Here is a 22,794-nt window from a genome sequence, read left to right as displayed (position 1 = left end):
TGTTTGCACACATATCACCTTAGGCCCCGCCCCTCCCTTCACCACTGTGCAAACGAGCCCCGTGAAGTGTTTTACGTTGGGAGATTAACTCCCCTTGAATCCTGAGGGTCCCTGGGGTGCAACTAGGTTACCAGCTACCTCCATTAAGCGCCACAGAGCTGTGTTGCAGAGAGGTGTAAAAAGGGGCATGGCCTCAGACCCCCCCTGGCTCATACTGGAGGTTCCAAATACGCCAGGGGGCACGTTTGCATGGTGCTGCAGTGAGGGGTCGGGGTCTCCGCGCAATGCCGTTTTTTTCCCATTTTTTTAAAGAAGGGGGGCTGTGAGGGCCCCCTTCTTTTCTTATGTTTTTGGCCTTGGGGACACCATCCCCCAGGGCCTGACCCTTTTTTATATTTTTTTTAAAAATAATTTGGAAGGGGGTCGCATGGCCCCCCTCCCAAGGCCCCTGGGGACCCCATCCCACGGGGCATGGCCTTTATTTTATTTTTTACCTTTAGGAGGGGGCTGTGTTGCCCCCCTATCCAGGCCACTTATAGCACCGGGGACCCCATCCCCCGGGGTCGGCCTTTTTTAAAAAAAAAATGTTTTAATTTATTTTATTTTGGGGAGTGGGGCCCCCTCCCAGGCCAATTATGGCCCAAGAGACCCCATCCCCCGGGGTCTGTCCACTCGTTGTAGACCATGGGGGGGTCCCCAATCCTCCCACGGTCCCAGCCGGCTCCCCGCTTCCTGCGGGAGCCGACATTGGTTTTCCACAAGGGGAGCTGCTAAGATGCAGCTCCCCGTGTAGAAAGCAGTTTGGTTTGCATTTTGAAACTTTCAAAATGCAAACCAAGTTTGCTATGGCAGGGCGGGAGCCGCAAGGCTCCCGCCCTGCCATAGCACACTACTGTGTCCCAGGGGTGGGCACCCTGGGACACTACAAGAGCCGGCCCTGGGAGGTGGTGGTCCCCAGGGCCATGACAAGGCTCCAGTAGGGGGGGCCGCGTGGCCCCCTCCCAACATTTTCAAAGCCCCGGGAGGTTGTGGTCCCCCAAATTTTAACTCTTAGTGCCCCGGGAGGTGACTGTCCCCGGGGAGTGTGGGGTCAAGCCCCCCCACAGGTTTATTTTTGAGAAAAAAAAGCCCCAGGGGGTGGCGGTCCCCGGGGCTGCAGGGGGCCATGAGCCCCCCGCATATATTCTAATGAAGCCCCAGGGGGTGGAGGTCCCCGGGGTTTGGGGGGCCTTAGATCCCCCCACCCACATGTATTGAAGCCCTGGGGGGTGGCAGTCCCCAGGGCTGGGGGGACTGTGAGCCCCCCGCACACGATTTTATAACGCCCTGGAGGTGGCGGTCCACGGGTTTGGGGGCCCCTCTGGGCCCCCATTCACATAAAAGCATTGCTCCAGGGACTTGGCCCCCCGAGGGCTAATTATCAAGGAAGCACAGGAGCCCGCGCAACCTTTTTATTTTTTTTATCGGCAGGATCGGATTTTGCCGATTTTTTAAAAAAATGTGGGACCCCCAAAGCAGGCCTAGGGGGACAGGGTGTATCTACCTTGCCCCCTTTTTGCGTTTTTGTGTTTTTTTCTGCTTTCTTGTGCCTCATTTCTACCGAGGCACAAGATGGCTGCCAACACTTCCTGATTTGGAGTGTTGAAAGACAATTAGCATGAAGCTCGTGCTCGGGAGGGTGCGCGGAGTGCGCGGATCCTCCGCGCCCATAGATATATATGTGATTTTTCTTTTGATTTTCTCAGGAACTACTGAACGGATTTACACCATTTAACCAAAAGGCACAAATCTGAACGAAGGGCTACCTTTTTGCCAAATTTGGTGTAATTCCGGTCAGCAGTTCGGGCTGTAGCTGCGACTAAAGGTTCCTATGGAAAATTGCATGGGGAAAACACGGTTTGTGACCCCCTTTTTTCCGCCTGTTTTCTCGGCTCCCACTTGACAAATCACCCCAAGACTTTCAGGATAGCACCGGACCGGAGCTGGCCAAATGTTTTGAAAATTTCGCGAAGATTCATCAACCGGCGCCAAATTTATTGGGAATAGAATGTTGAGGATTTCCTATGGAAAATAGGTCCTAACTATAACTACCTACTGGCGACTACCAAGAGGTTTTATATAGATATATATATATATATATATATATATATATATATATATATATATATATATATATATATATATATATATATATATATATATATGTCTTAGAACTTGTCTCAAACTTCTTGTGGCAGAAAAGACGAAGCAAACCCAAATTTCAGTTCTCTTTTACTTTATTCTGTGCCCAGAACCGCCGCCATTACGCGTTTCAGTCCTCGTGGGGCCTTGATCACATGACACGTTACATGGTACGGTCTCCACAATTTAAAGTGACAGTGCTCAAAACAAACTACTCGTCATCATAGACATGGAAGAAAGCCTAATATTCTCAAAGTTGTTTTCTCCATTGCAACTTTTCATGCTACAATTGTGCAAAATGACGCAAAATAATGATATAAATATCACAAAGGTTCCCTGTTCAACCTGTAAATAAATACTTGGTAAAACCAAATCTCAAAAACCGTCATAAAAGGGATGCCAGTTAAAAAAGATTTGCAACCATTATAACATATATAAATACATATAAATATATGTACAGTTGTTAAAAATGCATAAGCAGGAAAAAAGTACTAATGTAAACCTTTTTCCATCATAATAGATGTGGCAGCATTATTCTCTCAGTACTGGATATCCTATAGCACAATTTGAGACTATACCCAATATTGCTGTACTAGGAGTAAAGACACACATATATATATATATATATATATATATATATATATATCTTTCCAAGAATTTCTCCACGATACAGGAAAAAATGCAGGACACCCAGAGCTTTTGTGAAAGTATTTATTCACAGCAGACGGAAAAGGTCTCACGACGCGTTTCACCACTTAAGGCTTGATCACGCCTTAAGTGGTGAAACGCGTCGTGAGACCTTTTCCGTCTGCTGTGAATAAATACTTTCACAAAAGCTCTGGGTGTCCTGCATTTTTTCCTGTATCGTGGAGAAATTCTTGGAAAGACATTTCATGCCTGCCGGTGGCCTGGCGGGACCGCCCTGTGACAGCCGTTCTTGTTTACCGGCATTTGGGGAGAAAAAAAAAATATATATATATATATATATATATATATATATATATATATATATATATATGAAGCAAACAATTCCGACCACTTCCGACTCGCGGCGAAGCAGGAACTCAGACCACCACAGCAACTTCAGGCAAGGTATGATTTTATTTACGTTCTTTCCACAGCCTGCAATGACGCGTTTCGGGCTTCACGAGCCCTTGATCACATATATATATACATACACACACATACACATACATACGTCAGGGTGAATGTTCATCAACATGGATATTAAATTAACATTTTACATTAAAATCTCTTTATCAGAGTACCAAAGTTCATCATAGAAATACTGAAATAAAGACAAAAAAGATGCTCACCATTAGGCTGAAAGCAAGAAAACACATAGTAACATTGCAGCCATTGAATTTGGTATCGGAACCATGACTCTGCAGTTCTTCGTTGTTGGCCATGTTTCTGTGTTTCTCCAATGGGATTGCTCTTGATAACATTTAACCTGGTAACATGTTTGGGGCTGAGTGGATGAGCACTGAAGAAGGCGAAATGCGGAAATGCATTTGCTCAATTAAAAAACCGCATGGAAAGTGTCCCACGAGTGCTCCGCATTTGTGCAGCTTTGATATTTATGTGATGACGCCCTCACGCTAGCGGATCAGAGCACCCGCCCGAGAGTTCTGCAGTTGGGGCGATACCTGGAGCAGATATGTGTGTGTGTATATATATATATATATATATATTTATATAGGGAGGGGGCATGAGTAGGGCCCTGCACCCCCAGCCCATTTTGAGCCCCGGGGACCCCCATCCCCTGGGTATAATATATTATTGGGAGGAGGCGTGCGGCCCCACTACCCAAGCCAATGATGACCCTGGGGTCACCATCCCCAGGCCTAAATTAATTAAAAAGGGGTGGCTCACGTGGCCCCCTCCCTCAGCCTGTGAAGGCTCCAGGGACACAGGATACATAATCCTCCAGCCTGGAGGGAGCATGCAAAGATGGCTGCTCCCTTCTGGTGGGAGCAATGATGGCCCCATATCATATGGTAAGCCAGCTGGCGCCGCAGGGCTCTGGAACTCCCTCGCTCCCCTCAACATATGGTACAAGGATGCCCCAAGGATGAGGTCCCCTAGACCCGAGAAGGACTGGGGAGGGGGTCGCCCTCTCTTTTTAAATTAGATATGGTGCTGGGCTCCCCAGGACCTAATAAGGCTTGGGAACGGGGCCGTACATCCATCACTCCCCTTTTTGAGTGCATTGGTCCCTCAGGGATAAGATCCCCGGGATGCAAAAAGGGGTAGTGAGGTGGCCCGCCCTCCCCTTTTAAATTAGATACAGCCTTAGGGATGGGGTCCTCAGACCTTAATGAGGCTTGGGGGTGCGCAGCCCCCTTCTCTTTTAAATTACAACCCTGGAGAAGGGGAATACCTGGGCATATGAAGGCCATGGGAGATGGGTGTCCCCCGGGCCCAAAAAGGTCAGGGAGGGGGGGACATATGTCCCCACCCCCTGTTTAATTTAATTTTGCCTCGGTGATGGGGTTCTCGGGGCCTCTTAAGGCTGGTGGGGGTGACATGGCTCCCTCCCCATTTCACTGGAAGTGGCCCCGGCGGATGTGGTCCTTGGGACCAATTAAAGCTGGGGGGGCTACTCGCCCCTCTCCCCTTCATATATGTTTTGGCTCTGAGGATGGGGTCCCTGGGGCCCAGAGGCCAACCTTGAACTTTGCACACCAAAAGCTGTGCACGTAGTGGAGTTCGCAGCCTGCTGGGGGTTTGGCCACATGATCTGGCGGCATCACTGCGCACGGCCATAGGCAGTGCGCAGCGGGGTGTTGGCTGCCTGCAGGAGTTGGACGGTGGCCAGACTTGCGTACACCCGGCAGCCACGCATGACCAAAGGCTGTGCGTGGCCTGATGTTGGCTGCTGCCATTGGGTTGGCTACCTCCGGGTGGGATGGCTAGGACCTGTTCCCAACCCCCTGCTGTTCACAGTCAAAAGGTGTGCGCAGTGTAAGGTTGGCTGCCTGTGCGGGTTGGACACATACCAGGCCCTGTAGCCAACCCCCTGAGCAGGGGTGTTGGCTTTAGGTATGATATTAAAAAATTACTTTATGCTGAAAAAACAGTCGTAGAAATTCAATGAAAAGAACAATGGTTGAAGTAACTAGGTGTGATAGAAAGATCTGTTTGTTTAACCCCTTCGATGCGTGTGACAAGGTCAACTCGTCATGGGCGTTACCTGCGCTGTGCGTGTGACGAGTTGACCTTGTCACGTAACGCGGGATTTTCAAAATCGCAGCGCTAAGCGGGAAAACCGCTAGCGCGCATGCGGTTAAAACAAAAACTTAGATGTCATCAATGATGTAATTTGAAATGTCATCAGCGATGTCATAAATATGTCATAGAACATGTCACGAATGATGTAATATGTGAGGTCATAAGCAGCGCATGGCAGAGGTGCAAGTTATAGCTAGCTTTCCCAACTAGAACTAGTACATTTCTGTTTTTTGTTCAAAACATTAATGTTGTCACTGAGATATTCCCCTAACTATAACGTCACTTTAACCTTTGTTTTTCTCGTAGAATAGATATAAATATACATAAAAACGCACTCCGGAATGGGGAATCAAGACAGAGCTACGCATGGCCTCGATGTCCAAAGCCATCGATGGGGACATTAAAAGAGGATCCCTGTTCACTAGGAAAGAGAATATTTACAAATCATGATAAACATACCAGGAAACCTATCATATCCCTACGTGCAGTGCTTGAACTGGAAAAATAGAAGGGCAGGTACCCCGCACCAGGGTTTCTGTACTTGTTTCTTCTGTACTTGTTTCTAGAAAGTGCCGGTACTCTCCAATTATAAGTATTACGTCATCTTGAAAAGTGCAGGTTCCCTCCCTCGCAAAATGAAAAAGTGCCGGTACTCAGTATAGGACAGGACCGGCCCATTTAAAGCACCGGCTGTGTGTTTTGCTAATGCCCATGTCGTGACCCAACCTAAAGCGGCCAGGAGCAAGGCGTGGTGGTGAGTCACAATTTACGTATCAGAATGAAGTGTTTCTAAATGTTAAATCCGTTTCCATTCGTCGTGTCCCCTACGAGGCCTCGCGCTGGCTTCCAGTGGCGCTCATCCACTGTCAGGTGCGCTCCGCACTCCGCCGCGCGCCCAGGGCAGGTAAGGTTTCAATTGAGGTCATTGGAGCCGGCTGAGCGGAGCTTCACGCTGTCAGCGGAGGATGGCCAGGATGTTGACAGCTCCTTTAGATCCGGAGCCACGGGCTGTCAGGGGTTGGTGCAGCCTCAGGCCTTCTGTGGAGCCACCGTCGGCTGCCGGGATGCCTCGGCGTCTCCATCAACGCAACGACGGAGGAGCATACATGCCAGCGTTTTAGAGCAGGAAATTATGAGATTGAGAAAAAAATTGGTTTATGTATTCCCCCCCCCCCCCCCCCCGACCCCCCCCCAGAATTCTATTGAAATAGAGGCGTTTTCAGGCGGGAGACAGCAAAATTAAAGCAATTTTTGCTTCAAAATTGGGAGTCTCCGGCATGTAAATTGGAGGCGAAGGGGTTACCCTCTCCGGCACACACGAGTTCTTATTTTATGTTTTTTTGCTGGCCACGTTGTTTAGTTCTGCCTCTTGTAATAAAGCTCTCAGCAAGGAGGCATCGCCAGTAGAGCGTGCTACAAACACACACAAGAAGGCTTCCAGCACTTGTCTCGCGCTCTGCAACACCTTGAGAGAGCGCAAATTTGAATAAAAAATATGCATGAGCCATATTTACAAGTACATCGTATAACGTGGGAATGAAATGTATATCGTAACATGAAGTTGACACTTATAGCATAAAGTTAACCGTTATAATCAAAGTAATATAGGAAATGTAACTGTATTTACTCTTGAACATGCATTAGATTTAGAAGGCCCGTATACGTAGTGGGCTAATGTAGTAATGTGTAGAAATGCTTACGAAATATAGAACGTGCAAAGTAGAATTCATGTACGTGTGTAACTTTAAATGAAGAAACCGCGTGAGATGTAACATGGAGAAATGTGTAGAGAACATATATGGCGATGTAACAAATGAGAATATAAAGTTATACGCCATATAATTTATATTCTATGTACAATGTATTCACTTATAAGTAAAGGATTTGCTAAATACGTATAGATATATAATGTGTGTTAAAGGTTATACTGTGTAGAAAGCTTCTTGTAAGAAATGTTAGAAGGGTTTAGGTCATTTGTGATTTTAACCTGACTGACCAAGGGTTCGCAGGAGTGTAGTCCGCTGTTTGTAATTTAGTGGGCTCACAGGAGTCGTGAATAGCCTTGCTGTGAACGTGCGAGCCAAGGAGTCTAGTTCTTGCTAGATTTAAGGTGACAACGCTGGACGAAGTTTATGGCCTAAACGTGATAAGAAGCGCTTGGAATTTGAGAGTTGTTTTGAGAAGTCCATTCACAGGACCAAGAAAGGTTACATACATAACTATAAAGATTAAAGTTCTGCTAAGGTAATTGACTTATGTTCTGAAAGTGTCAATTGTAATATTGAATGAAGTCAACAGCAAGAAGACGAAGATGACATCGGAGGAGAAAGGTCAACTTAACGGACGGCGAAAGAGATGAAGCAAGGAAAAAGCTAGAAGATGACCTCACGGGGAAAGTCCGTGGTGGGCGTTGAAGGGGCGTTCCACCCACACTGTGATTGTGTATTTTAGGGACAGCACCCCGGGGAGAAGAGCGCGATTAGCCAAGGCGAACAGCTCCGAGCAGAGGCCATCATAGGGAGCTCAGAGTAGATAACTTGAGCAGATGCGCTGGGAGAGATCAGAGCGCAAGAGAGCAGTAGGCCGAGGACCCTTAGAGAGCGGATGGGTAGGCAGAAAGGGTACTGCTTCTTAAACTTAAGTTACCTTTAGAGGCTAAGAGAGTTTGAACTTCTTTGGGAGTCAAACTGCTGACACCTTTTTAGGTTAGGAACTTACGAATTAGGGATGTCACGTAGTATAGAGTAGGGACAGATTTAACTTGATTAATTTTCTCTTTCTGTAAATGACGCAACAAGACTACATTGTATTGAGGATTTAATCTGGAGATTTGGAATTGATTTTGTATTCTTTTGTATACTTATTGAGATTTATCCTGAGAGGATTGTATATGCACTTAATTCTGATTTTATATAAAACTTTCAAAACTTCATTAATTGTAAGTGGTTCTTCAGAGTTGCATCAGTTTATGGGGTTTATCTAACCTATGCGGGGTTCGTCTTTTACTCAATGACAGGGAAAAATCGATCCAAAATTGACGAATGAGATAAGTTATTAAATTGGTTATAAATTGATATCAAAATCTCATTCCCCGCAGTTGGTAGCAGAGAAAGATGGTTCTCTTCTTGAGGAAGACAACCTAGGTCAGGTCTAGATTACCCCAAGGTCCCTAGTCATCGACGACCAGAAGAAGAATCCCTGCCGAAGACGGTGCGGACGGTGTGTCGAGAGAAAAGCAGCAGAGTCGGTCGAGAGTGAGTATAAGGGTCATGCGTTGTAAGATTGCGGTATTTTATGTTGTACCTGTGTTGTAATGTCAAGCGGAGTTGAATGCCTGTAGTATGATTGAGGGAAGGTTGTGAGCGCGCGCAACCGGATAAAATCTTAAGTTCAAGGAGAGCTTAAGTGGTTCAGGTGCATCGAACACCCAGAGTAATTTGTCTACCATTGAAAGGGGGTCATGAGGTACCATTGATCGCCCGACGGACCGATGATAGGGGGAGCGTAAGAGTGAGTGAATGAGTAACGGACGCTGGTCGTACGTTTACTGTGTGTAAGTAACCTATCAGTTGAGGCGATCGTCTGACCGTGAGGGAAGGCGTTTCGTCAGTTGAGGTGACAATTACAGTTAGACTGTGGCCGTACAGTCAGAGAAAAGTGATCGCTTGGACGGAAGTAGTCATTTTTCAGCGTATGAATGAAAACGCATGCGAGATCGTGAGACTAGTTGAGAAAGAAGGAGAACTGCTGCAGAAGGAACGAGTGACGTCAGCATAGAGCTGCGCTGAGATTGGTCGGTCAGCGTAGAGTCGCGCTGGGATAGGCCGATTAGCGAGAGTCGCGTAGGGATTGGTGGTTGTCATCGGGACGTAAACAAGGAAGAGGATTAATAAGGGAAAATCGTAGATTATCCAAGATGAAGTGTTTTAAGAGTTTAAGAACACTCTTTAGGAGGAATAGAAGAAATTTATATGCCGGAGAAGAAGCTCCACCAGAAGGCACACCAGCTTATCATATGGCAGTAAATGTGGGCTTACACTCGATACTATGGATCTCCGAGTGGAATAAGCTAACTGAAGGGAAAAAGGAACTGACGTTTCCGAGATTCGGAACGTTTAAGCTAGACGTGTTGAACGAACTGAAAGCGGTAATGCTTGCAACGAGACCTCTACCGAGGCCAACACAGTTTGAAGCCCTTAGTGCATGGTTCAGAGCAGCATACGAAAAGAGCGTAAAGAGGCGCCAAGAAAGAGTGAGAAGATCAGTAAAGGCAGTGCAGGATGCTAAATGGGATGAGGAAGCTAAGAAGTGGAGAGTACAAAAGATAGAAGCAGACAAACTATACCCGATGCTAGAAGTTACGGGAGAAAAGAAACCTCTAGAGGAAGATGAGGAAAGCGAGACGGAGGAGGATCTGATAGAGAGGCTATTAACAGATAGACCACCTCCGTACAGCGGAGGGGCCGCAAGTCCCATATTACAACAGGAAGACGGAGCTAGATGGGGGGAATATAAATCGATCCCAGTAACAGAGTGGGATCCCAAGAAAGATGTGGAAACACCTCAATCTAGTTCCGAACAGAGAGTAGTGGGAAGAGTAGTGGTTCAGAAGGTGCCAGAAACGCAGTATGCAAGGTCGTATCAAATGCCAGATGCTCTGCAAGTACCTGTTACCATAGGCCCTATTGTGTCAATCTACAACCCAGAAGGTGTCCAGCAGGAGGAACAGGCACGATGGGACAGGGAAAGGGCAGAGATGGAGAATAGGAACAGGATGATGAATCCTCAGAGGCAGATACTAGCACCAAGAAGTCGGAGTACCCCATTAGATGCTGCAACAGGTCCCTGGGTAGAACAGGGGGGTCAAAGAGGGCCAATGGACTTAAGGGGACCAAAACCGAAATCCTATAAGGAGTTAAGGGAATACCTGAAAGAATGGGATACTGCCGAAGAGATGCGGAATAAAAGTTTAGAAACAGGAGCAGAGTGGAGAGACCAGGACAACAGGATCCTCTCTCATTGTGGAGCTGGCGAAAGCAGCCCGGAGTGGGAGAGAGGGAGTCAGGAAAGCAGAGGAAATAATTGTCCTACTATCAGCAGCAATAGGCAAATGTGCGAAGACAGGAGTGCAGGGTGTGGCGAAGTGCCTCGCGTCACCTTTAGTGAGGGGGAACGAAGGACGCAGGAGTACCGAAATACTTTCAGATGCACGCACCATACCCCGAGTGAAACAGTGCAACATTGGAATCACGGGAACATGGAGAGTCGCGAAGGGTCTCGCCATGCATCCGGTGATCGCGAGCGAAGTCATGAGAATATAGGGAGTCGCGAAACGTCTCGCCATACTTCTGGTGATCAGGATCGAGATCGCGGGAGCATGGAGGGTCATGAAGGACCTTATCGTTTATTGAGCGACACCAGACAGCAAGCGAGTTACAGTGGGTTTGAACAGAACGGTGGATCCTATCTCGCATCTGGAGAAACCGAGCTGAAAAAAAGCAATGTAGGGATGGGGGATGGAGTAATGTTCCACCACACCCCACGGGAAGATGGAAAGGCTTGGGATCTAGAGAGGTGGGAACAAAGAGATGGAAGGATAACTCCTCATAACTCACCTGTGTTTAGGCGAAGGGCGCATAGTGGAGGTGAGAGGGGTATGAGCGAACCGCCTAGGACTGACATACTGAGAGCTGAAATAAAAGCAAGACGGATTGATGTAATGAGTTTGAAATCAGACTTAGATGAAATAATCGACGGCACAGTGGCAATAGAGAGGTTGGAATTGTACGCACCAGATGAAATATTGTTCTTATCTAAAGATGTTACTCGGAAAGCAAGGGCAGCTCATGAAAAACTATCCGAATTAGCAGAAAAATATATGATAGACATGTCACGAACTAAAGCTTTACAGCCCAATCATAGGCTAAATTGCACAGATCAAGATCTAGATGAACGTAGAACGATTGGACTAAGAGTACACATAAGGGAACTAGTCATGTGTATTAGAATATGGAAAGATCTGGATAGATGGGAGGAAAAATGGTCGAAGAGGGGATCTGTCAGAAGAAGTACAATTGTGAAGTCCCAGGATACAGACCTAATGCGAATGGAAGCTTTCCCTTTGCGAGAAATCGCGAACGGAAACTACGTTCATGTACCATGGAGTAGGGGGGATTTAGCGGCATTCACTAACTCTTTCCCAAAGTTAAGAGAAAACCCTGTAGAGTGGTACAAGCAGGTAGAGAGGTTCGTGAAGATCTCTAAGGTGCTGTGGATCGATTTGAACACATTGTTCGATATCGTAGTACCCGGAGATTTGTGGACGGCGTGCAAACTTAGTATTGAATGGCCCACTTGTGAGCCTCCGAGAGATACCCAGACAAATGGTCCATCAGATAGAGTCATGGAAAAATACGAAAGAGTAATTGCATGGTTAAAGGAGAAAGTGCCAGTGCAAGACATAGACTGGGTTAAGATAGATCGAACAACTCAGGAACCCAAAGAGACAGTTCACGAGTTCTACGAGCGATTGCTGAAAGCATTTAAACAGTATAGTGGGTTGGATGTAATGGATCCTAAGGACATAGGACAGTTTGTGTCGAAGTTCGTTCTAGGATTAAGGCCAGACATAAGCCTGATGATACAACAGCATTTGATTTGTTGGCAAAACAAACCGTTAGATGAGATTCTGAGGTATGCAAGGTACTGTAGCGATGAAATAGACTCAAAAGCAAAGAAACTTAAAGAAAAGCTGATGTTGGTGCAGATGCAATCAGCTGGAAAGGGTGGACAACGGCAACAGGGAACAGGAACGCAAGCAAAGAAACAGAATAATCAGAGTAGAGATGAGGAGGAAAGACCGAGACCGAGAATGGATATTGCGACACTGAAAAAGACAACGAGGTGCCATCAGTGTAACGAGGTGGGACATTGGAGACGCGAGTGTCCCTATAATGTCGAGACGGGGGAGTTAGAACAGGAGGAGGATGAGGTTCAACCCAGCATGGTAAAGGGAACAGCAGTCCCGAAGGGAAAGTTTATCAAAGGGGGGAATCAGACTCCTCGAGCGCCGTTCCCTCAACCGCCTCGCATTACAAACGGAGGGAAAACCTATAGACAGATGCCATTGTTCGTAGGAGGAGAAGAATGCTACTACGTTGATCCTCTTACAGGGCAACGAGTGAATAGGGAGGAAGACTGTACACTAGGTGCAGCCCTGGAAGTAGATCAGAGGGGACCATACGTAGAGGCTGAAGTAGCTGGATGTCCTACTACCTTTTTGGTGGATACGGGGGCCACTCGATCCACGCTGAGATCAGCGGTAGTCCCAGGTCTGCCAATATCGGGAGAGACGATTCAGGTGGTAGGAGTCGCAAACAAGAGGATGACGAATCCTTTAACAGAACCAGTGTCAGTAAAGATAGGGAATTACAGTGACGAACATCAGTTTGTGATCTGTGATTCTAGCCCTGTGTGTTTGCTAGGAAGAGATCTGTTGTGTAAACTGAATTGCACAATACATTGCACACCTGAAGGAGTAGAAGTGCAGACCAATGATGAGGATGCCGATTTTAAGGTTGTAAACTCGCAGGAGTGCGTGGAACTATATCCTACCTTGGCGGTGGAAGAGCTTCCACAGGACTTGAGGGAGAAAGTGTCAGCTGAGGTGTGGGATTTTACTGGAGAGGAAATAGGATTGATTAAAGGAGTAGAGCCAGTAAAAATCTTGGTAAGACTCAATGCTGAATATCCAAGAACACCGCAATACAAGTTGACACCAGAGACAATTGCAGGAATAAAGCCTGTGATCGAATCCATGATTAAACAGGGAATACTGAAGGAGATCGTGGGAAGTCCATGTAACTCCCCGATTATGGGTTTGCAGAAGCCTAGTGGAAAATACAGAATAGTGCAGGATCTTCGAAAGATTAACAATATTGTTGTCTCATGTTGTCCAGTGGTACCGAATCCATCAGTGATATTATTTCAGATACCGTTCCAAGCTGAATGGTTTACCGTGATAGATTTGTGCCAGGCTTTCTTTTCGATTCCTTTAGATGAAGAGAGCCAGTATCTTTTCGCTTTTAAGCTGGAAGATCGCGTTTTAACATGGTGTCGTATCCCTCAGGGGTATACAGAAAGCCCATCGATCTTTAACCAGCTACTGAAAAAGAATCTTGAAAGTCTAGTACTGCCTAAGAACTCGGTTCTAGTCCAGTACATAGACGACCTCCTAGTTGCGTCAGAAACTGAGGAAGCTTGCAGAGTAGACACCATAACCTTGCTGAATCACTTGGCCGAGAACGGACACAAGGTGTCTCCAAGTAAACTGCAATATTGTATGACTGAAGTGCAATACTTGGGCCACAGGATTGAAAAGGGAAAACGGAAGGTGTCTCCAGACAGAATAGAGGCGATCATGAAAATGAATGCGCCTACAACACAAAGAGAAGTCAGGATGTTTCTAGGCATGGTCGGTTATTGTCGGCAGTGGATAGCTAACTTTTCACTGAAGGCAAAACCTTTATTACAACTGACGCACAAAGGAGTAAGTGATCCGGTACCATGGGACAAAGATTGTTTGATGGCGTTTTTGCAGCTAAGGGAGGACTTATGTCGTGCCCCGGCTTTAGGGATGCCTGATTACACAAAACCATTTTTGCTTTACTGCTGCGAAAGAGAGGGATGCGCGTTAGCAGTTTTAGCTCAGATACATGGAGATGCGCGTAGGCCAGTAGCGGATTTTTCGGCTACATTAGATCCAGTAGCCGCAGCGTTGCCCGGATGTCTCAAATCCGTTGCTGCAACGGGTGTCAGCATTGAACGTTCTGAAAGCGTGGTAATGGGACATCAGTTAGTGGTGTACGTACCGCATTCTGTGGAATTGTTAATGACCAGGACTAAGACACAGCATCTGACAAATAGCAGGCTCACACGCTACGAGCAAGTCATATTGGCTGCCGAGAATGTGACCCTAAAAAGATGCTCCGTCTTGAATCCTGCAACTTTGATGCCACTTCCAAATGAGATTGACGACGAAATCTGTACAGATCATGACTGCCTTGATGTGACTGAACTATGTACCAAACCGAGACCAGATATCGTGGATGAGCCATTGACTGACCCCGATGAAATATTCTTTGTTGATGGTTCATGCGTAAGAGACGATATTGGTCAGCTGAGAGCAGCATATGCAGTTTGTACTATTACAAGAGTTGTGGAAGCCGCCTGCCTGGAAGGAGTACATTCCGCTCAGGTAGCTGAAATTATTGCTTTGACCCGTGCCTGTTTAGCAGGTAACAAAATTCGAGTCACCATATACACCGATAGCCAGTATGGTTTCGGGGTAGTTCACGATTACGGGCAGTTATGGTCTCAAAGAGGTTACATGACCTCCTCGGGTTCTCCCATTAGGAATGGAGAATTCGTGAGATTATTGTTAGAGGCATTGCAAGGTCCAGCAGCCATTGCAGTTGTCAAATGTGCTGCGCATACAAAAAATGTGGACTTTGTGTCACTAGGTAACCGCTATGCGGATGAAGTAGCGCGTTACTGCGCAGAACAGGGATATTCTCACACTGACGTAAAAGTGGGGGGAATCCAAGAAAGAACTGAATTGACAATGTTGTTAGATACTGTAGATACGTGGGATGAGCTAAGGAGTGTTCAGGAAAATGCACCAGATGATGAGAAAAAGAGTTGGGAAACAGCGGGTTGTTCTAGAAGTGAGATGAACTTCTGGATATCTGCAGATGGGAGAGCAGTTTTACCAAATGAACTTGTTAGTCCAATGGCAAGGAAATTGCATGGATCAGCACACAGAGGTAGAGATGCTATGGTGAGAGTTTTCAGACAAACGTGGTTTAACCCGAAGTTCAGAGTAGCGGCAGAAGCAGTGTGTCAGCGATGTGCAATCTGTCAGCAGCTAAACGTAGGGAAGAGAACACCAGTCACGCTGAGTCACATTGGGAGGTCTGGGGGGCCTTTCAATAGAATACAGCTTGACTTCATAGAAATGCCTAAATGCAATAGACTCAGATACGTTTTAGTAATTGTTTGCATATTTTCTAGATGGGTTGAAGCTTACCCTACACGTAGGTGTGATACACTTACAGTAGCAAAATTGTTACTTAGAGAGTTAATACCGAGGTTTGGGGTGCCATCCTCTTTGGAATCGGACAGAGGAACTCATTTTAACAGCGAAATAGTGAAGATGCTATGTTCAGCTTTAGGTATCGATCAGAAACTACACTGCAGCTATCGACCAGAAGCTTCAGGGATTGTAGAGCAAATCAACAGTACAATCAAGTCCAGACTTGCCAAAGTTTGTTCATCAACATCCCTGAGTTGGCCAGACGCACTTCCAGTGGTTCTTATGAGCATACGTAGCACACCAGATAGAAAAACAGGCCTCTCTCCACATGAGGTGCTAATGGGGAGAGCTATGAGATTGCCATCGGTTCCGACTGCAGCATTGTTGAACATCACAGACGATTTGATCTTGGACTACTGCAAGGGACTATCTGATGCCATTAATTCTGTGTCCCTCCAGGTCCAGGCTGCAGAGGTTCCATCAGCACAGGATTTGTGCCATGACCTGAGTCCGGGGGACTGGGTTTTGGTGAAAAAACATGTCAGGAAGAACTGCTTAGACGTGCGCTGGAGAGGACCGTTTCAAGTCATACTTGTGACGAACACTGCAGTAAAGTGTGGAGGTTTGCCCAACTGGATACACGCCTCACACACCCGAAGAGTGCCAACACCTCTAGAAGAAACAGCTCCTCTCTCGGATGAGAATCCAGCGGAAAGCGGAGAAGCCAAAGAGGGGGAAAGCCAAGCTGTGGAGGTGATCGAAGAGGCTGAGACTGAGACGGAACAGGTCGACGAAGGTCAGGACATCAGTGAGACCGAAGTCGCCTCAGGAGAGGAGAGTAATTGGGAGATCGAATCAGATACTGAACAAGCTGAGAGTGACCAAGAGACAAGTTCAAGAACAAGGAGCGGGAGGACAAGTAGTGACGAAGCTAGTTGGCCGGAGAGAAGGAAAAGGCCAGGCTTAAAAGCAGATCAAGAAAGAACTCTTGTCCCGATTGCTGAAGAATCGGATCAGGAAGAAGAAACTACAGACTCGGGAACTGAAAGTCCAAGAAGATCGAGGAGGGTACGTGTGCCCTGCAGAAGGTACGCCACCCCAGAGTGGACTTATCTAGCAGATGTCTTGGGGACAGAAATCTGGGAGAGTGAAGAAAGTGAAAGTAATCGATCACGATCCATTTGTGGCAGTGGAGATATGGATGTTGACGCCTGGACTCGAGACTGAGGGATTACTGACTTTCACACTTCCCATACCCCCATATTTGAGTCAAATTCAAGATCTAGTGCTAAATAGATTACAGTTTCCGACTTTTGGTCATCAAATTCCAGAGGAAGAAGAAAAGGTCATTCGTTTTGAATTATTGGAAATTGTTGTGAAAGCTGCAGGTACGAGAATAATTGTTGATGCATAAAGACTGTTGTATATAAGCTATAAAGAGGAAGATAACCTAGCGCCGAGTGGAAAGAAGAATAAAATTAGGGATTACATTTAGAGGACGGAGAAGGGTTAGGGTTGTCTGTTGTTAAAGAGAAAAAGACATTGTTGCGAAAAGAGACTTTTCTTATAAAGAGCACTTTATGGATTGAGAAAGCAAACAAAGCAAACAGAGACTGGAAAAGAAAAACTTTTCACAAAAGAAGGAGCTACGCTGTTTTGATAATATGGAGAACGGCAACCCAAACCGAAAAGCTAGATGCATAATAGGTACACTAATAGCAGTAGTAATTTTTCTCATTATTACAGTAGTGACCACATCATACATAATAGGACATGAAAGTGAAAAAGAGACAGCAGATGTAAAGCCTGTAACGACTTTGAGACCTGCTCTTGTTGAGAAAAAGGAGGAGAGCAATGTCATCCGTGAAAAGGCGTTACTGGCAGATGAAGCTCGTAGATTACATGTAGACGGGTCACAGGGAAATTTTAGGTCAAATGCATATGCCAAACTATTGTACGAATATATCGATGCCATGGAGGCCAAGGAATGCTATGTTTGTATGCAATTGCCGGCTTCCGTAGACGAAGGCATCCGATATCATCATCTCCCACTGACTTATGGGATAACATGTAGTTTACTGCTTAGTATATTTTATGGTAGAGAAGGATTTGAGTACTACTTTTCAAATTATGATTCGGTACTGCCTGAAGTTCCGAATTATAAGCAATTGAATAAGTGGGACTATTACAAAAAGGAGGATAGATTAGCCAAATTCTTTCTTCCTTGGGATACATTGGATACTTCATATGCACGCAGAAATAATCTAACTTGCAAGGTGTCAGAAGTAGAGAAAAAGTTTATAGGACAAGTAGACGATAGATACAGAAGGCAGAAGATTCTAAAAATGTCAGGACAATGGAAAACCGATTGGACCGAAGAAGAGAAGGCACATAAAAAGAAAGGTAGCAATGGTCCAATAGCTTTGGATAGAACGCAGAAAGGAAAGTTATGTTTAACTCGAAGCAAGACGCATTATGAGAGTGTATTTGTAGGTGAAGTAAATTGCGAACATGCTTTTAGATTAGAGTACTACACGAAGGATTTTATGAAAGGGATGCAAGTGATTCCCAATGTATATTTTGTATGTGGAAGAAATGCCTATGTAAAACTACCTGAAAATTGGTATGGTTCGTGTTACTTGGCAATTGTCTTCCCCAAAATATATCATGCAAAGGATTTAGCGATCATAGAAGGAAAGGCTTCGACGAGAGCGAAAAGGGAAGTAGGAGATGCAGAAGTTGTTGGAGACATATTTGGAGCGATGTTTCCTATGTTAGGATTAATACTTAACGATGTTAAGATCAGGAGACTAGCTACAGTTGTAGATAGATTATCTGCAAGTACTGCAAGGTCATTAATGTTAGTAGAGGGAGAGATGCAGTCGATTAGAGCAATGGTTCTTCAGAACAGACTTGCTTTAGATGTACTGCTAGCAAAAGAAGGCGGAGTTTGCAAGGCTTTGAAGGTTCAGGAATGTTGTACTTATATTCCTGAAAATTCAAAACCACTTGAGAAAGTCATAAGCAACATTACACAGATTCATCAAGAAATCGAAGATTTATCAAAAATAAATGTTTGGGAAAAAGTAGATCATGGAGTGGGAAAGGTTGGGAGTTGGTTCGCCAACCTTGGTAAAAGCATTGTATGGTATATAATAAAACCTGTATTAATAGTATTAATTTGCATAATCACCTTGTTAGGGTTAGTGAAATTGTATAAATGGTATAGGGCGAACCGGTTACAAAGGTCCATGAGAGAGCAAGAAAGGAGATTAGCTGCTTTACAAGATCAACAGTACAAAAGCTTAAGAGCTCTCGAAACGATGAAAAGAGGGAATATTGTAACTAGTTCTGTGTAAGGATGTTATCCAAATTGCATTTAGTGATGACTCCTAGAAGTCATCAAAGGGGGGACTGAGAGAGCGCAAATTTGAATAAAAAATATGCATGAGCCATATTTACAAGTACATCGTATAACGTGGGAATGAAATGTATATCGTAACATGAAGTTGACACTTATAGCATAAAGTTAACCGTTATAATCAAAGTAATATAGGAAATGTAACTGTATTTACTCTTGAACATGCATTAGATTTAGAAGGCCCGTATACGTAGTGGGCTAATGTAGTAATGTGTAGAAATGCTTACGAAATATAGAACGTGCAAAGTAGAATTCATGTACGTGTGTAACTTTAAATGAAGAAACCGCGTGAGATGTAACATGGAGAAATGTGTAGAGAACATATATGGCGATGTAACAAATGAGAATATAAAGTTATACGCCATATAATTTATATTCTATGTACAATGTATTCACTTATAAGTAAAGGATTTGCTAAATACGTATAGATATATAATGTGTGTTAAAGGTTATACTGTGTAGAAAGCTTCTTGTAAGAAATGTTAGAAGGGTTTAGGTCATTTGTGATTTTAACCTGACTGACCAAGGGTTCGCAGGAGTGTAGTCCGCTGTTTGTAATTTAGTGGGCTCACAGGAGTCGTGAATAGCCTTGCTGTGAACGTGCGAGCCAAGGAGTCTAGTTCTTGCTAGATTTAAGGTGACAACGCTGGACGAAGTTTATGGCCTAAACGTGATAAGAAGCGCTTGGAATTTGAGAGTTGTTTTGAGAAGTCCATTCACAGGACCAAGAAAGGTTACATACATAACTATAAAGATTAAAGTTCTGCTAAGGTAATTGACTTATGTTCTGAAAGTGTCAATTGTAATATTGAATGAAGTCAACAGCAAGAAGACGAAGATGACATCGGAGGAGAAAGGTCAACTTAACGGACGGCGAAAGAGATGAAGCAAGGAAAAAGCTAGAAGATGACCTCACGGGGGAAAGTCCGTGGTGGGCGTTGAAGGGGCGTTCCACCCACACTGTGATTGTGTATTTTAGGGACAGCACCCCGGGGAGAAGAGCGCGATTAGCCAAGGCGAACAGCTCCGAGCAGAGGCCATCATAGGGAGCTCAGAGTAGATAACTTGAGCAGATGCGCTGGGAGAGATCAGAGCGCAAGAGAGCAGTAGGCCGAGGACCCTTAGAGAGCGGATGGGTAGGCAGAAAGGGTACTGCTTCTTAGACTTAAGTTACCTTTAGAGGCTAAGAGAGTTTGAACTTCTTTGGGAGTCAAACTGCTGACACCTTTTTAGGTTAGGAACTTACGAATTAGGGATGTCACGTAGTATAGAGTAGGGACAGATTTAACTTGATTAATTTTCACTTTCTGTAAATGACGCAACAAGACTACATTGTATTGATGATTTAATCTGGAGATTTGGAATTGATTTTGTATTCTTTTGTATACTTATTGAGATTTATCCTGAGAGGATTGTATATGCACTTAATTCTGATTTTATATAAAACTTTCAAAACTTCATTAATTGTAAGTGGTTCTTCAGAGTTGCGTCAGTTTATGGGGTTTATCTAACCTATGCGGGGTTCGTCTTTTACTCAATGACAGGGAAAAATCGATCCAATATTGACGAATGAGATAAGTTATTAAATTGGTTATAAATTGATATCAAAATCTCATTCCCCGCAACCTCCAGGCCCACGAGGGACAGTACAGGATGCGGGCCCTCAACAAACATGCTCTAGTCTTCAAAAGGGACCCCTGATTCTACTGCTCAGATCTGGTATCAAGAACTGGCGAGGCCACCTGGGGGCCAATCCACGCTCACTTGGGGAGCTGTGGCTCACGCCTGTTCACCACCGTTAGGGGTTTCAAAACTCTACCACCTTAAAGTACCTATGGCTACGTGTGTCACATTCACTGCCTTTTCAAGAAATGTAAACGTCATCGTTTTCCTCTCCCGTACTCCACCGAGAGTTAAAGTAGTAATGGTGCAAGCATCAACACTTTTTTTCTTCTTTAAAGCGCACAATCACCCGTAAGGGTCTCTAGGCGCTGGGGGCCGTCGGGAAGATTAAGCAAGCTATTGCCCAGAGTCACATGGTGCTGGGCTAATCTGCCGCCGGTGCCGGGGATCGAACCGTGATCCCCAGATTCTGGAGTCAGTCGTCCTAGGAGCAGATTTACAAGCCCCTTGCACCACTTTTGCGTCACTTTTAACATGGGAAAAGTGACGCAAAAGTGGCGCAAGGGGCTTGTAAATCTGCCCCGTTGTTTACCGCTGCATGACTAAAGTGGGTACTGGCAGTCTCCCGTACTCCGCCGATAGTTACAGTAATAATGTAAGTATCAGCACTTTGTGCTCACCTCTGCATGGCTACAGTAGGTATTGAAATCCCCCAACGTTGCACTTCTTTAGGGAGCCTCGGGTGGTAAAACCAGCTGCCCCGTAACTTTGACTTTTTGGAGACTAGGCTTAGTTATAGCCCAAAGTACTACAACCATTATTCCATGTTTGTAATGAGAAAACAGAGCTACTTTCACAGTTGGCTGCAAGTGCGTGCAGGGCATGCATAACACTGTTTGTTGTTTCAGCTCATGCACTAAAATCACGCACAGGTGAAAAATATCCCGTCTGACGTACTGGGAAGCTGCACAGCACCTGTCTGCCAACCAACAGAGCACTGGGCATACACCTTCAATGCAGGACATGTGAATAATATTGCTAAGCGGCACACACTCCCTGCCTCAAAACTTTCTGTCCTGCAGAATGGCATTCTTAAACAAGGTTCACTTGGGTCAAAACAGGAGTGGGGAGTTGTGGACTTGGTACATGTCTAATCCCACACTGGACTCTTCTATCATTCCGCCAACTCACAGTATTGTTAATGTATTGAAGGATTTCTTAATTCTATAGCGGTTCATCCTCCCGATGAAGCCATTAATAGCCCTGATTTTATCGGTTCCTGAAAACTCTGTCGGAAGTGTGTGGTTTGAAGGGCATTGGAAGCAGTATGTCCTGTGTGGCAGATGTTGGATAAGGGACAAGAGGTTTAAAGACAAGACATGCCCTAAACGAACAAGTTACTTACCTTTGGTAAAGCTTTTTCTGTTGTATACGGTATCTACCTGCGGATTCCTCACCTTTAGAATATCCCAATGTGCCAGTATTCGATGGAAACTTTTCTTTGCAGTTCTTCCAGGTTAATAAGGACTTCATAATGCTATTGTTCTGCATGCAACTCCACATGACGTCATCGGAGCCATAAGAAGTCCTCGTCAGTTTCCACCCATTTTTTTGGTGCCTTCGAGTTTGAACGAGTAAAACCAACAGTACCCATGTGGAAGCAAATGGTAGGTCCTAAATAAAAGATTAACATTTACATATCATATATGTGCACATATATATTCTTACATACATATAGAAATATAAACAAATTAAACAACATACAAATACCACTGTCTTTGGCATAAGCAGACAAGCAACGGGGAGGCGGATGGGTCAGTGAGGAATCCACAGGTAGATACTGTATCCACCAGAAAAAGAGTTACAGAAGGGAAGGTAAGTAACTTGTTCTTCTGAAGGATACATCTATCTGTAGATTCCTCACCTTTTAAATAGAATCCCCAAGCTGTCCCACACTCGGAGGTGGGCCCCCGTCTGTTATTACCAAAAAATCCACAACACTGAGCAGGCGAAGTGAACGACCCTTCTCACTTCAGAGTCTAAACAATAGTGCTACGCAATCGTTGCAAAAGTGTGGAGGGAGACCCAAGGTGCCGCTTTGCAAATGTCAACCACAAGAACACCTCTAGCCAAAGCGGAAGTAGAAGACGTATTTATTTATTTATTTATGGGTTTTGTATAGCGCCTGAATCACCTCCTGAGGGGCATTTCTGTGCTTTGGACTGTGCTGATCAAAATGCTG

Source organism: Lissotriton vulgaris, chromosome 3_1, assembly GCF_964263255.1.
Source record: "Lissotriton vulgaris chromosome 3_1, aLisVul1.2, whole genome shotgun sequence".
NCBI lineage: Eukaryota > Metazoa > Chordata > Amphibia > Caudata > Salamandridae > Lissotriton > Lissotriton vulgaris.
Note: the sequence above shows the minus strand (reverse complement) of the source record.